At 45.5% G+C, this 15040-nt stretch overlaps 1 protein-coding gene across 2 annotated transcripts in view; it reads right to left on the reverse strand.

The window, feature by feature from the left end:
- The window catches only part of RIPOR2 (RHO family interacting cell polarization regulator 2), a 123873-nt gene that overhangs the window by 81257 nt on the left and 27576 nt on the right, over nt 1-15040 (reverse strand). Inside the window, exon 1 of one of the 2 annotated variants that reach the window (XM_054698350.1) lies at nt 14162-14323. The exons of the other annotated variant lie outside the window; for it this stretch is intronic. The gene's annotated coding sequence lies outside the window, so the exon portion shown is untranslated. Of the gene's footprint in view, nt 1-14161; nt 14324-15040 lie in introns of those variants that run through there. 2 annotated transcript variants of the gene reach the window in all.

The raw sequence follows: 15040 nt of genomic DNA on the forward strand, positions 1-15040 counted from the left end.
GTAAAGAAGAAATACTCAAACTATACATGTGCAAGAGATACCCTACCGAGTGGGAGAAAATATTTGCACACTATACATCTGATAAGGGACTGATATCAAAGATCTACAAAGAACTTATACAACTCTACACTAACAAAGCAACAACCCAATCAATAATTGGGCAGAATAGCTCACAGGACACTTCTCCAAAGAAAAATGCAAATGGTCAACAGGAATATGAAAAAATGTTAGACATCATTTATTAGTATGGACATGCAAATCAAAACCACAATCAGATACCACCTCACACCTGTGAGAATGGCCCACATATTTAAAAAAAAACAAACCCAAAAAAATCAGAAACAACAAATGCTGGGGAGGATATGGTTTAAAAGAAAAAGAACCCTCTTACACTGTTGGTAGGAAGGCAAAATGGTCCAGTCACTGTGGAAAGTTGTGTGGAAGTTCCCCAAAACACCAAAACTGGATCTACCATATTACCCAATGATTCCACTCCTAAGAATCTACCCAAAAGACACCAAAACACTAATTTGAAAGGAGACCTGCACGCCTATGTTTATCGCAGCACTATTTACAATAGCCAAGATATGGAAACAACCTAAATGCCCCAAAACAGATGAGTGGATCAAGAAGACATGGAATACATAATACATAATGGAAGACTACTTAACGATCACGTTACTTGCAGCAACATGGATGGGGCTGAAAGGGATTATGTTAAGCAAAATAAGTCAGGAGAAAAAAGATAAATATCAGATGGTTTCACTTATATGTGGAAGATAGAGAAACCAAACAAAGGGTCAGGAAAAAGACAAAACTTGCAAGTTGACCATAGATCTGAGGCACACGGCAGGGGAGGGGAGGGTCAGGGGTGAAAATAGAGGAGGGAAGAGCACAAGGGACTATGTTGATGGATCACGGGTGCTGTGGTGATGGGAGAACTATGGGTGAAGCATGGTACCCTGAGATAAGCAGCCTGGGGGGTGTCTTAGCAATGACCTTTTTGCTCCATTTCTGGTATGCAACTTAGTTCCTCGTAGGAATCTTGTCAGATGTTAACCATGAAGCAGGATGGACTTGGGCAGGTCGGGGGTGGTGGGGGTGGTTTGGGTGGCGATAACTACTGACTCTTTATTCACTCCCTGGTATGCAACTATACAATTCACTTCTTGGTGTAAATATATATATATATATATATATATATATATATATATATATATATATTGCCACGTCATATCTGACCACGTACATCTGCCAATGCAAACCCACCCAGAACCTTATAGAAACTGAGAGTGTATATAAGCCCCTGATTTCCTACAAACGGGGCTCAGCCTTTGGATGCGAATCTGCCTTGTCAGCACTGGTGCAATAAACCTGCTTCTTGTTAGCACTGATGTCTAAGGTTCCTTTATGCCATAGAACATGGGGACTATACCTGATGGGAGAAATCACATACCATTCAAAAATTAACAAAGATGGAAGAATATTAATTATTAAAAAAAAACTGCACACGTGCATCTATTACAGACTTCCTAAAAGTGACTCAGTGACAATTCCTTACCATCACAGCCACTAATTAATGAAAGGAGCTTATGCTACATAAATTCTCAAAGATTGTCAGAGCCAGTGTCTCTGGACGGGTTAGGGAGAAGCAGCAAGTAAGAAGCAGCAGCATCTAGAAACCTAGGGCACTCAAAGACATATCAGGTTGTGTGTTAGGTGGTTAGATAGCCTACAGGCAGGAAGGTATGTGACTCTCCTCTATACAACTATGACCTCTGATCGGTTTCCTCTTCCATAAAATGGAAATCATAACACTGACACTGTAAGGTTATTGTGAGGATTAAGGGTCATCAAGCCAGTCAACTATGTCACCAGAAACAAAGCATATGCTCAATAAAACTAATACCTATCCTCATTGTGTTCTTCAGCCACAGCAGCAAGGCCAAGGTTTACAAGAGAAATGACTTTACCTAAACAATGAACGTTTTCTGTATCTATGCTCAACTTTATTTTGCTAGTCAAGTTGGTCTTGTTTGAACCTAACATTTCAAGTGATTGATTCTGGCACAGTAATAAGGTTACCGTAGAGTTGCAATTTCATGGTTTGAACTGAGCTCACCTGGGGGTGGGGGCACGGGGTGAGTCATTCTCAAGTCCCCTTGCTTACAATGTCTGAACACACAATCTGATTATGGCATTTAACTTTGTCTTAGAAAAGCTGCATCTTCTTTTCCCCCAAACAAGCAATCAGGCCCTAGACACATGTATCTCCTCTTCAAGAAATTTCTTTTGCTCCTTTTGGGTGGTAAAATTTGATGGAGGATAGGAAAATAAGTAAAGCTCAATACTAAGTGTTGTCTTCTGAACTTGTTTGTCATTGAACTTCACTGTAAAGTTCTGGTTTAGTTCAGATTAACCTACTCTGGACAATTCCACATGAAACATTTCTTTTTTAATTCATTGCTGAGAATCAGCTTTTTAAATTCATTTCTTTTTTAATTCATTGCTGAGAATGGGCTTTTTAAATTCATTTCTTTTTAAATCATTGTTTTGTATATCCACCTTTCTGACAGCAATAATGTAAGTGATAACTGACTGTGATTCCCTTTTTGTCTGGCTACAAGAAAATGAGCTGCTGCATTAAAATTAGCTGCCTCTCTTTGACACCTATTTTCTCTTGTTTTATTGGACATTTTTAAATCTGTCTCAAATTTTTGAAAGTCAGGAAGTATAATTTTTTAGTAAATTTTAACCAAGTTGTACTCATTTCTCAACTACCATCTACAAACTCAAAAAGGCCTTCATAGCTTTCTATTGCTTGACAAAAATCCTGAGGATATTTCCATGTGTTTCCACATATTGCCCCCTAATTTGTTCCAGCTGCTTGGTTAAGCTTCAGGTTCTGGAAGTCACTGGGTCACAGAGGCTCAGGGACGTGGTGGAAACTAGGGACTATTACAATAAATTCCCCATAAATTTTAAGAAAGGAAATAATCATCATTCCCATTGAATTATTCCCATAGAAGAAATTAAACTCGAGCTAACATAGGACCCGAGAAGATAATTTCTCCAGCCCTGATTTGAAAAATGGGCAGTTCTGGAAAAAATCAAGCAGGAGTTAAATCAGTGAATCAAAGCTATTGTTCCAGAAATTATATTCAAATAAAGGGAGCAGTTTAAATCTGAGAGCTCTGTTTGTGATGCAAATCAATGGGGAAAAAAATACTTCTATTTAACAAGCCAGTGCACTTCTGCAGAGCACACATATTGTTTACCACTTTACATCTTTTCTGATGGAGCGATAGAAGACGAAGCCATGCATGGAATAACCAGCTCTGACACTGTTCATTTTTCTTCAACTGTAGGTAATTATCCTGTGTAATTCTCCTATGCATACATTAAAACTGCATGAGTTAACAATGATCTTGTTTTCGTACATTCAGTAATTAAAACAAAATTGATCAAGGGACACTTTACATGTGGGTATGTATTAGACAACAGTCCTTACAAAGGAAAGGAATGATGCTTTTTTCTCTCAAGTTTGCTTTTTCCAAATTTCCCTCCCCTTTTGGGGAGTTGTTGAGATCTCCCCGACCAGTGAGGGGCAGCCCTTTTGCAATGAGGAAGGAGAAGGTTTATACTGATATGCTGTCACCTATCAGGATGCCTGGCTTACTCTGAGGAAAAGTGCCTGTTTCATTTCTCATGATAGGCACCTTTGCAGACACACTACTTACTTAGCTGGAATAATGAATCTTCTGGCTGAATAATGTGAAAAAAAATTGTCATAGGGTCCCAATGGTCTCATTAATGCCTGATATCAACTGCGAACCTCATTGAAAAATGCCTGGACTGTCTGAATATTGAGCTGCTAAGCTGAGTGATTTGGTGGCTGCATTGCGGGGGTCTTTACACCCATAGACATGGCCCAGGTTTAAAGCTGTGCTCTGCCCTTACTAATTTTGCTGGGTCTTGGTTCTCTCATCTCTAAACTGGAAATGATAATAGCAATTACAGGTTACAGTCAGGACTCACTGAATAAATACATGTGTCTGGCATATTGAAGATGCTATTAAATGATAGCTATTGTTATTATATAAACAAGTTTTTATTTAGATTGGGTGTTTTCTACGTAAAAGGGGTTGGATATTAACATGCAATATGAGATATATGTGCACATCTCTGTAATTCAGAATTTGCATTTCTTTTTAAAAACTGCACTGATGGATGACTCCTCTCAGCCCCCGCACCTCTGGTCTACACCCCATTTCTATGCAATGAATCACTCACTCACTCACTCACTCACTCACTCACTCACTCACTGAATAAAAACTGCACTAACTTCAGACTTCTCTGTGCCCAGGAAGGTCTCACCTCTGTGCCTGAATCTGGGATCACATGGTTTACTTAAAGGGAGGAGAAGCATGGAAGGTTGTTTTGTTGTGTATAGAATCGTGCAAAGTGGAGCTGGGCTTATTTCCCCCATATAGACTGCAACGGAAGGAGGCTAGTTTCCTAAATGAAAACTACCCATTCCCGTAGTGTGGTTTCTTCGGTACCTTTACCTTGAGAACTGGATATTCACATGCATGAAAACATCCTGAGTTAATGTAGCCCCTTAGCTGCTTCTTGCTTTGGCTATTTTCTTCTATCAGTGGGGAAAGAGCCATTTTGCTACAATCAGGGAGCCAAAAAAAACACAAAAAACCTACATCTGGAAAATATCTTAATGTTCCTTACCCGCACAATGAGGATCTTAAAAAAAAAAAAAAAAAAAAAAAAAAGAACCCTTGAAAAAGAAACACCACGTGCTGCGTCTATCCTATTTTAGGCCAAAGACCATTCTGACAAAACTCAAAAGGGCAAAACTGGGGGGGGGGGGGTAGAGGAGGAGGAGGGATGTCATGGGAACCTGAAAAGGGAGCAGCTCCTGACCTTTCTCATGTCGTTAGAGAAGCAGGTTTCCACTTGCAAAATAAAGCATCAAATTGAGATCTTTAATCAGGTAATAAGAGAAAATAGTTATATTTCAGGCTCCCAATGAAGTTGGCTTTAAATAGGCCATATTTGGTGATTGCAGGCAGCAGGCAGGCAGAAGCAGTTATCCCTCCTTCTCTTGTACTTAGTTCTTGCTGCCTGGCCCAAGTGGGTGGACATCCTGGGGTGGAGAGACCCCAGATGAGGAGCGAGAACAGCTCATCACCAGCCTCTTACGCATACTAGCACCGTGATCGTGGACAAGCCAGTTAAACCTTTTGTTTCTTTCCTAATATGTGAAAACAAGGACATTCATGTTAGTCCTGCCTCCATCACAGGATTTAAATCCCAGGATTCTGTGGTTTAAATGGGACAATGGATTTGAAAACTACAAAACTCCGCAGCAATATGTTGCTACTACTTAGACTAATACGTCATTATGTCCTTGAACTTGTTACATACTTAAGTATAGTATGTTCCCTTGAAACTTAACCTTGAATCTCAGGCATGTAAAACTTAGGGATCAAGGAAGTGTGCAGAAAATGGGACAGAAAAAACACCACCACAGTCAGGCTGTGGTGCCACCATAGCCACATGCCCTTCAGAGACCACGACACTGACTAATCCCAGTTACAAATCTCTTTTGCTCCATTTCCTCAGTGGGTCCTCAGCTGAGGATTCCTCCCATGGTAAAGGTCTTTATCATCTCTATTTGCCCCACTGAGACAGTTCTACTCAATTATTGTTTTGGAGGTAACAATGGCTTACCACACTGTGTATGTTTCAAGTATACAACTTCACACCTTCACATCAATGTCACATCACGTCCGGAACCAAAAGTCTAGCTAGCACCCACCCCCATGCAATCCACCCTCTGTCCATGGCTTCACCCACCCCCCCAATTCCTTCCCTGTAGGTAACCACCCTTCTGTTATCAGAATCTAGGGATTTGTTGCTCAGCTTGTTTCCTTTGCTCTTTAACCTTCTACATAAGAGTGAAATCACAGGATATTTATCTTTCTCCTTCTGACTTACTTCTCTTAGCAGGAGCCCCTCAAGGTCCACTCATGTCTCTAACAGCAAGATTTGTTTTTTTTTTTAAGATTTTATTTTTTTTTTTTTTTTTTTTTTTTTTTTAAATAGAGGCATGTTTTATTTATTTATTTGTTTGTTTGTTTTGTTTGTACATGCACTGGGTACAGTCAGAAGCGCGGGAGGGTGAGAGAATTCACCAGAGCCAGAGCGGGGAGCAGAGCAGGCAGAAGGACCGAAGTACACTGCTGAGGGGAGCAGCGGGCGGCAGGAGAGGTCTGCGCGCCATGTGGGACCCTCCTCCGGTGACCGGGGAGCAGCCGGGGATCGAACCGGCGCCGCAGAGGCCGCGGGCAGCTTCGCAACCCAGCGCTCAACCGCTGCGCCACCGGGGAGGCCCTTTTTTTTTAAGATTTTAAAAATTTATTTATGCATACAAGAACTGGGGTATGGGGGGGGGGTTGACAGGATTCACCAGAGACAGAGTGGGGAACAGAAAAGGGAGATTGACCAAAATACATTGCTGAGGAGAGCAGTGGGTGAGTCAGGAGAGGTCTGCTGCACCATGTGGGGTAGCTCCCTGGTCGGGGATCGAACTCATGGTGCAGTGGCTGCAGACAGCTTCATGGCTGCATCTCAACCCCTTGCACCACCAAGGAGGCCCGATTTCATCCTTTTTAAATAGCTGAGTAGAGACAGTTCTACTCAGATTTTTTACTGCTTATTTACGCTACCAATTCTACTCTCCTAAATCCTCCCCCCAACAAGTCAACCATAATAGGTGACAGTTGCTTTTCATAGCTATTTTAAAAATGAGTTTCTTAGGTGGATATTCTACAAGAGGGGAAGATAGATTTTAGATTTAGTTATGCTATTACTGACAGCTGTCATTTATTTACCTCACAGTGAAGAAATTTGATAGGAACCACAGGAGAATGTGATTTTAATCGACCTTTTTCCTGCATCTGCTGTATGGGCCAACCCAGTTATTTACTGTCATGTGACAAATCTTCTCCCTAAATATGGTGATTCCCAAATAACACCATGAGTCAGGAATTGGGAAGGGCCCTTGCTCAATCGCTCATGCAAACAGATGGTGGCCAGACATGGAACACTAGAGACTGGAGGAGCCAGGAACTGTTCAGGCATCTATCTCTGTTCTGGTGGTCTCAGGCTTCTTCCTGTGGTCGAATACTTTTGGCTTCCTCATAACATGGCAGCCTCAGGAGAGTCAAACAGCTTACAAGGCAACCGAGGGCGTCCAGAGCTAGTGGTCCAGCCAATAAGGTCCAAGTTGAGTTATCCTCTATGATGTAGCCTTGGAAATCACATTCTCTTTTGGTTATGAAAGTCATAGTTTTGCTGGGCAGGAGCAGAGATCTCACTTCTCATGTTGTGGGAAGAGCATGTGAGGTGTGACACGCTGCTGGGGTCCTCTTTGGAAAACATAATCTCCCATAAGGATTGACTAAATAGTGAAGAGTTAAGCTACAGAATGCCAACATTAGTCCCTGATACTAATATTCACATACAATGTCTCCTTTTTTTTTTTTTTAATTTTCTAGAGGCATGTCTTATTTATTTATTTATTATTTGTTTGTTTGTTTTGGTTTATACATGCACTGGGTACAGTCAGAAGCGCGGGAGGGTGAGAGAACTCACCAGAGCCAGAGCGGGGAGCAGAGCAGGCAGAAGGACCAAAGTACACTGCTGAGGGGAGCAGCGGGCGGCAGGAGAGGTCTGCGCGCCATGTGGGACCCTCCTCCGGTGGCCGGGGAGCAGCCGGGGATCGAACCAGCGCCGCAGAGGCCGCGGGCAGCTTCGCAACCCAGCGCTCCTTAATCCCACCCTGCAAGCAGATCTAATAGATCAGATAGTAACTTCTGCTATGATGCCTTCTCTTCCCCACGCCCTTGTGCCCTAATGACTTAAAGCTTCTGAAACTTCCTGAAAATCTCAAGCATCCACTTCTGTTCTGCCACATGCCACCATCCCTCAGGACAGGAACGTGGCATACACACCTGTGGCTCCCAGGCGCCCTAGGACTTCTATGGCAGCTGCACTGGATGTACATGATTCCAGTCATTCAAGGTCACTCCAGCCCCTTCTTGGGATGTCTTTTTGTCCCCACGCTGGGAAAATGAAAGCAACACTTCCCAGAGTTCCCTACAGTCAGGATTCTGCATGGGATGTGGGCCCTTCACCCAATGCACTTGCACAGGATTTGACGGCAAAAGCAATGGGGATTGTGCATTTCCATTTCCTGTGACTGAGATGACAAACTGCTACAAATGTGAGGGTTTAAGATGACGCACATTTATTATCTTACAGAGTCATAGGGCAGAAGTCCAAGATGGGTCTCGCTGGACTAAAATCAAGTGTCTGTGTCTCTTCTAGGACTCTAGAGGAAAATTCATTTCCTTGTTTTTTTCCCTACCTCCCAGCAGTCACCCATATTCTTTCTCTTGTGACCCTTTGCTCCATCTTCAAAGCTTGCAGTATTTTACTCCTCGAGCCCATCTTCCATAGTCACATGACCACAGCTGGAAGCTTCCATGTTTTTAAGGGATGATGTTGACTGGACCCACCTGCACAATCCAGGATCATCTCAAGATGCCTGACCTGATCATATCCACAAAGTCCCTTTTGCCATGTAAAGTAACATAACCATAGGTCCCAGGGATTAAGGCATAGGTACCTCTGTGGGTGGGTGGACCCATTATCTTGCCCACTGTGCTATAGTTCTGTTTCTTCTATTGTCACTACAGCAGCCACCTTCGGGATCAGCCTGGTTTTTCTGGGGTGACTTCCTGGCTGGCCATTTCTTGACGATGGCATGGCAGTCTCATTCTGGAGGCAGTAGCTTCTGAAGTCAGTAGGTGACCTTCTTGACTACTGACCAGGCAATGGCCCCATTAGTGGCCATTCAATAATTCTGTAAGTGATTTTATTTTACATCTTTTCTGCTGAGTGGATTCTTTTGTCTGCAACGATGCATGTTCTCAATGTTATATCCCTGTGTGTTCATGCCTCTCTTTTCAAAGCTCCACTTACTTCTGAGAATGAAACATTGTCAAGACTACACTAAATTAGATCAGAACTTGGGGAAAGAGATGGATCATTTTTAAGTGGTTAAAATGCAACTACTGATCTCATAAACTTAAAGTATGGTGTTGCCATTCAAGAGTCACTAGTTGGCAGTTATCCTGGAACCATCATTTATAGTAGCTAATCTTGAACCTCCACATAGCAATAGGGCACCTATGTGTCACATTAAGTAGAAGACAGACTGTCATAGTCAGGGCCAAGACCAGGTCACTGCAGGCCTTCATCTGCAGCAGAAAGTGGGGAAGTCAAATGCCATACTGGGAATAACCTCTTGGGGTTGAACTAGCTCCAGAAAACTGTTGCTTTGCATTTATTCCTATTAGAAGAAGAAAAAAATCGCATGTGTTTGTGTTCATCAGCACTGCTTCTGTATTTGTAAGGTACCCTCCCTCCTCCTGCCCATGCTTCCCTTCCAGAAGTCCTTCTAGAGGACAATGGCAGAAGGAGACAAATTTGGAGAGAATGGAGTCTTTGTTCATTCCGTTCCTTCCTGAACAATTCACTTGAAAAGGAAGAGATCAATTTCAAGGCTCCAGAAGAAGGCCAACAGTGCCAAATCCACAAGATAAGTGACATATACAAGTAAGTTACAAGACACTTTTTCTGTAGATACTTTGTTCTGGGTCTGGGCCTTGCCAACCTTGTTTGAGTAGCAGCATCATTATTAATAGCCTCGTTTCACAATCGTTCCCTTCTGACTTGCCTTGCCAGGCATACCTCTTCGTTGTCCCGAACTTTCTTACCTTTAGTTTTAAATTTAGGTCACAGGCAGTTAGTGAATGTGTGATGCCTACCATTTGCCAGGCAGCATGTAAGCACTGAGGATACAGCAAGGAAAAAACAAACCCTCTGCGCCCTCAAGGAGCTTACAATCTGGCCCAATCTTCCTGTCTGGTAAGTCTTCCTTACCTCTTCCCTTCCATTTTTCTGTAATCTTACAGCAGACACATGAGTGAAATCTTCCATGAGTGCTCCAAACACAGCCTGCTGCCCCTTCCTCTGACTTCCCATTGCCTTGATTTCTAGGGTAACCATGAAACTTCTGGTCAAAGCAAAAGACTTCCGAGTGAGAGATGTTCTTTATAATTATTTTGCAGCCACAGATGTCTACAAAGCAAACCAAGACATATGGCTCACACACTATCCAACACAGCTGGCTTACTCCTGCTTCTCTTCCAGGCTATGCACTTCCTAGAAGGTATAATCAATATCTTTTACTTTTATATTGAGTGAAAACCCTAACTTTGGCCAGATCCCAGAATAGTTGCTCAGTAAGTTGGAAAAAAAAAAGAGTAGTACTTCCCTAAATGATATAGCTCCACAGATTTGGACTTCAAATCCATCTCACAAATAAAAATGATTATTAATCACCTATTATCTTTTAGAATGATAACCAGTGTGAAAAACATTTCCCCAGCAGAAGTCTCCTCCCTTCTTGGGGTGGCAGAAAGATCGTTTTGATCTTATAGAACACGGCATAAAAATGATCTACCTCATTTGCTTTCACTGTTGGAAAAAAATCTAATTTCCTTTTTAATTAGTGTAATGAACGCATGAAAACATTCACCTCCGCACAGTACTCATCATGTAAGCAGTGCACAATAAAATTAATTGGAGTGGCTTCTTTTGGTGATGGTGTCTGGGAACCCCAGCTTTGAGGGAACCCCAGCATCGGGTCTCTTGTAAAGTAATCCTTTCTCCATAGCCAGCCACATTCTGAAAAAACATCATTTTGCAAGAACATTTCCAAACAAAATGGGATGAGTAGTCAGTGACCAAAAAACCTTGGCCATTAACTCAGCGGGAAACTTGGCCTCAGAGAGGAAATTCAAAGGAGGAAGCGGACATGTGGGTGTCTTAATAAAATTCATTCAAGATACATGTGTGGGCTTGAGGGCTCCCAGCGTGCACAAAGGTGAGGTTTTCATTTGCAGGGGAAAACGTGGCGAGAAAGGGCCCATAAGGCTAGGATTTCCAAAGCAGAGAGAAATGTAGCCAAAGGAAGGTTCCTTCCAGAAGAAATGGCACATACTCATAATTGTTTTCCTTTCCTGAACAGATCTTTCTAATAATCACATTGCGGGCTGTTTACATGACAACTGCTTTACAACACCATTGCACATCTAGGTTTGCCTTTGGGGAACCAATTAGACGCTGCTGGCTTATCTGTCCCTCCTCTCCCCACCCCCAGCCTCCATTCCCTTGCTCCATTGTCTGTTTTCAGCTGGTATTCTTTTCTGGTTGAATGACCACAAACACAAGCTGTCTATCTCCTCCAGCTCATGGAGTTCAACTTGGCAGATGAAAATAACCTTGGTAAAGGAGCTGTTCACAAGCACCAGTCCCTGCTCGCAGTCATCAGGGCAGAGGAAGCCCAAGTGGAAAGTCAAATTGGCCACTGCCCTGAGGAGCATCCATTATGTGGGGGGAAAAAAAGGACTTTCACTTGTAGCACCACTTCCTCCCAAGGAGAGCCAAAAACTGGTTTTAGACTCCTGACTTCTTTTCAGAATGAAAACAAGACCGTTTTTTATCCTTCCCACAACCCCTCCCAACCCAGCCCACTGAATGCAGTGAACAGTAAAATAAAACACTGATTTGCAAGCTCTTCAACCCAAGGCACCCTTTGCATGACCTGGCCATTTAATACGAAAAATGCAAGCTGTGCAGCTCACCCTCAACTACTGTCTTTGTCTGAGTTCTAGTATCTTGACACCCAGTGATGAGTTAAACTGTGAGTTAAAACAAAATACAGCAGGGCAGTGACTTGGTTACATTCAGAAGGAACATGAGGTTGGTATCACAGCTGGGCTGTGGGGTTTTGCTATAGTAGAGATGCTTCCATTTTAGCAACCTCAGATTTAGGGTAGGACACCTGGCAGGCATTGGCAGGACCCCAAGTCGATGGACTCCATTGCTGAAGAGTAGAATCTTCGTGTGAGTTTAGTTATGAGCATCATAGACATATACATCTCTTCCCCAGCCCCTTGGCTTCTCCAGGACATCTTTGAAAGGGCCTGGTCCCTTCTCTGCTGAAAATAATTTTACTTTGTAGTCAATAAAAGGAAGGAGAGTCAATTTTGGAATTTGTGCCTGAATACTCAGAATTCTATGCAAGTCCCTCCTCCATGCTTTCAGTTTTTCCTCACTTTAGTTTGGTGTTTATTTATTATGAAGAAAAAGTATTCAAAACAAAAATCTCACATTGGCTGGTCAGGGGGAGAGAGAAGCAACACAATTGGGGGTCTCTTAGAGAAAACATCACATGCAGTATGTTTTGACTAAATAGATTCTCCAGTTGGCCAGATGTTTGGATGCAGCAGATTTTTGGAATGACAAATGCATTGCCTTCCTGGGAAGAGGCATGATTTGGGAGTACCTCAGTGAAGAGGCAGCAGGGCATAGGGAGCTGAGCGGGGAGCAAAAAGTAAGGAGGAGGGAGACCCTTTCTTCTAGCTGCTATGACCCCAAGGAGACACACCCCTGCAATTTGTTCCTAAAGAAGGAGCTAGCTACTGGTCGCTTCCTAATTAACCACTGGAGAATAGTCTGGTGATGTCAGTTCTTGGAGAGTTCACAGCTGACACCCCCCTGCTTGTGACAGCAGCTAAAACAGCTTGATGGAGACCCAGTGGAGGTAGATGGTGGGTGTCGGTGGGCAAATGCAGAAAGGGTGTTCCAGAAAGACTGTAGGAGCCAGAGGAAAAAGGGAAATAAGCAAATAGAAAGAGTGGAGTGGGCTGGAAGGAGAGGGCAATCCCTACAGCCAGAGAAACCTAACAGAAGCCAGGGAGGAAACGACTAGGTGTCAGATAACAAAGGGGCAAATGCTCCCATATAAAAGCTGCCCGTCTGATATCAAGGATTCAAGCACCAATTCTTTGGCAAAGGGATAAATGATTCCTCACAGCCTGACAACTTCGACCACGTGCATGGATATGAGCTGCAGGGAAAGACAGCTCCAGGGGAGAAAGACAGCTCCAGCAAGCTGCTAGGACAATCGTGACTGTGATTGTTTCCCCCCCATACAAGCTTAAACACTTCCTCTCAATGATTCAAGCACCCTGTAGGTGTGGGCAGGGATAAGAACCTTTGTTGCTGCCGATCACCTTTCTGGTTTTATTCACCTCCTCACCCGCTTCCCCCAACAGAACCCGCCTGGCTTTCTACTCGCTTTCTAGCTCTTGGGGCAGCTGTCACCTCGCACCGGGGGGACCTGCACGGGGCTCCCGCCACCTTAACCTCTGGGTGGCTGCTGACGGTCTAATTTCAAATCACACCTAGTCGCTTCTAAACCGAGGTTCCTTATTGTCCCCCCAACCTTGGGGTGTGGGGTGGGGGAATATCCGGTTATAGTTTCACTGAAATCAATTTGCAGATTCTTCCCTTATGCAGATGCTCCCCCAAGCCACAGAAACTTGCAGGGGTGCTCCTGTTCTCCAGGGCATCGCCCTACCCCCCATCTTGCCAGGCACAGGTCGGCATCAAGGCAACACAGCCGCCCCTCCTCCCGATTCCAATTTGGAATTCAGGAGACACGGTGGTGAAGAGGCTGATTCACAGCCAGGCTCAATCTGAGCAGCCGGAGAGCAAGTTAACACCCCGGAGACCTCGACCCCAGCCTTGACTGGTCTCCCCAAAGGCGCCGATAGTACCGGAAATCGTTTATGGCCGCGGGCCACCCCGGACCCCCAACCCGACGGCGCGCGCGCCTCCTACCCTCGCTTGTCCGGCCACAAGCGCCCGCGCCCCAGAAATGCCCGAGCCCCGGGCACCGCCGCGGGCCCCTCATCACCCCTGAACTTTCCTGGGTATCCCTCAATTCTGCCCACAAAAGCACGTGTGCCCCTTCCATTCGGCAACTTCGCGTCTCTCGGCGGTGGGCATCAGACACCCGGGCGCTCCGGGCCGGACGCAGCCCAGGACGCCCGGTTCCGACCGCTCCAGAACCTTGCAGCGCGCCTTCCAGCCGAGGACACAGACCTCAGCCCGGCTGGATAAAAGCAGAAGGAAAAAGGAGCCAATAAAAAGGTGCACATACCTAAAGACGAAGGCTTCTGGGCATGACAGGCGGACGCCCGGGCTTTGGCATTTAAAGCCTCGGTGCCAAGGCACTGCCCGGGGCTGCGCGCACCTCCGGCTCTGCAGACAGCCTGGGCTCGCTCCCTTGAGTGAAGGGACAAAGGGCCCCACCGTCGAGCCCCGGCGCCCTCCCGGGTCGGCGCGCAGCAGCGGCGGCGCGGGCGAAGGTGCGGGGCTGGCGCGCGCGAGGGTGGCGGAGCGCGCAGCGAGCTCGGCGGGGCGCGCGGGGCGGGCGCGCGGGCGGGGCAGGGGCGCGGCCGGCGGGGGCGCGTCACGGGGCGGGGCGGGGCGGGGCGGGGCGGCGGGGCCAGCTGGTGGACAGTTACTTCGGTCCCACTCCGCGAGGCTGCGCTTGGGGGTCGGCCTCCGGCTGATCGCAGGCGCGCGGGGCTCCTTGGCATTTGCTAGTGGGGAGGCTTCGGAACCCGCGCCCGAGAGCGAGCCGGGTTGGTTGAGAGCTTTGGACGGCGAGGGCGGGGGAAAGGCCAGGCTTTGGGGAGTGCAATAGAGGCTGTGCAATGGGAACAATGCAGGCTTCGCGCGTGTGTGTGTGTGTGTGTGTGTGTGTGTGTGTGTGCCCACGGTTGGAAAGCCCTCCCTCACCCCCCCGGGGAGATGGCTGCTTTGTGTGGGCACACCCCTGACACCTCTAGGGCATGTTGAGTAGAGAGATTTTTTTTTTGAGATTTATTTATTTATACAAGTATTGGGGTACAGGCCAGAGGCATGGGAGGGTGAGAGAATTCACCAGAGACAGAGCAGGGAGCAGAACAGGCAGACTGATGAAATACACTGCTGAGGGGAGCAGCGGGCCAGACTGGAGAGGTCTGCCTCGCTA

This window comes from Talpa occidentalis, unplaced genomic scaffold (genome assembly GCF_014898055.3).
Source record: "Talpa occidentalis isolate TD23 unplaced genomic scaffold, MPIMG_talOcc4v2.1 talOcc4.2, whole genome shotgun sequence".
NCBI lineage: Eukaryota > Metazoa > Chordata > Mammalia > Eulipotyphla > Talpidae > Talpa > Talpa occidentalis.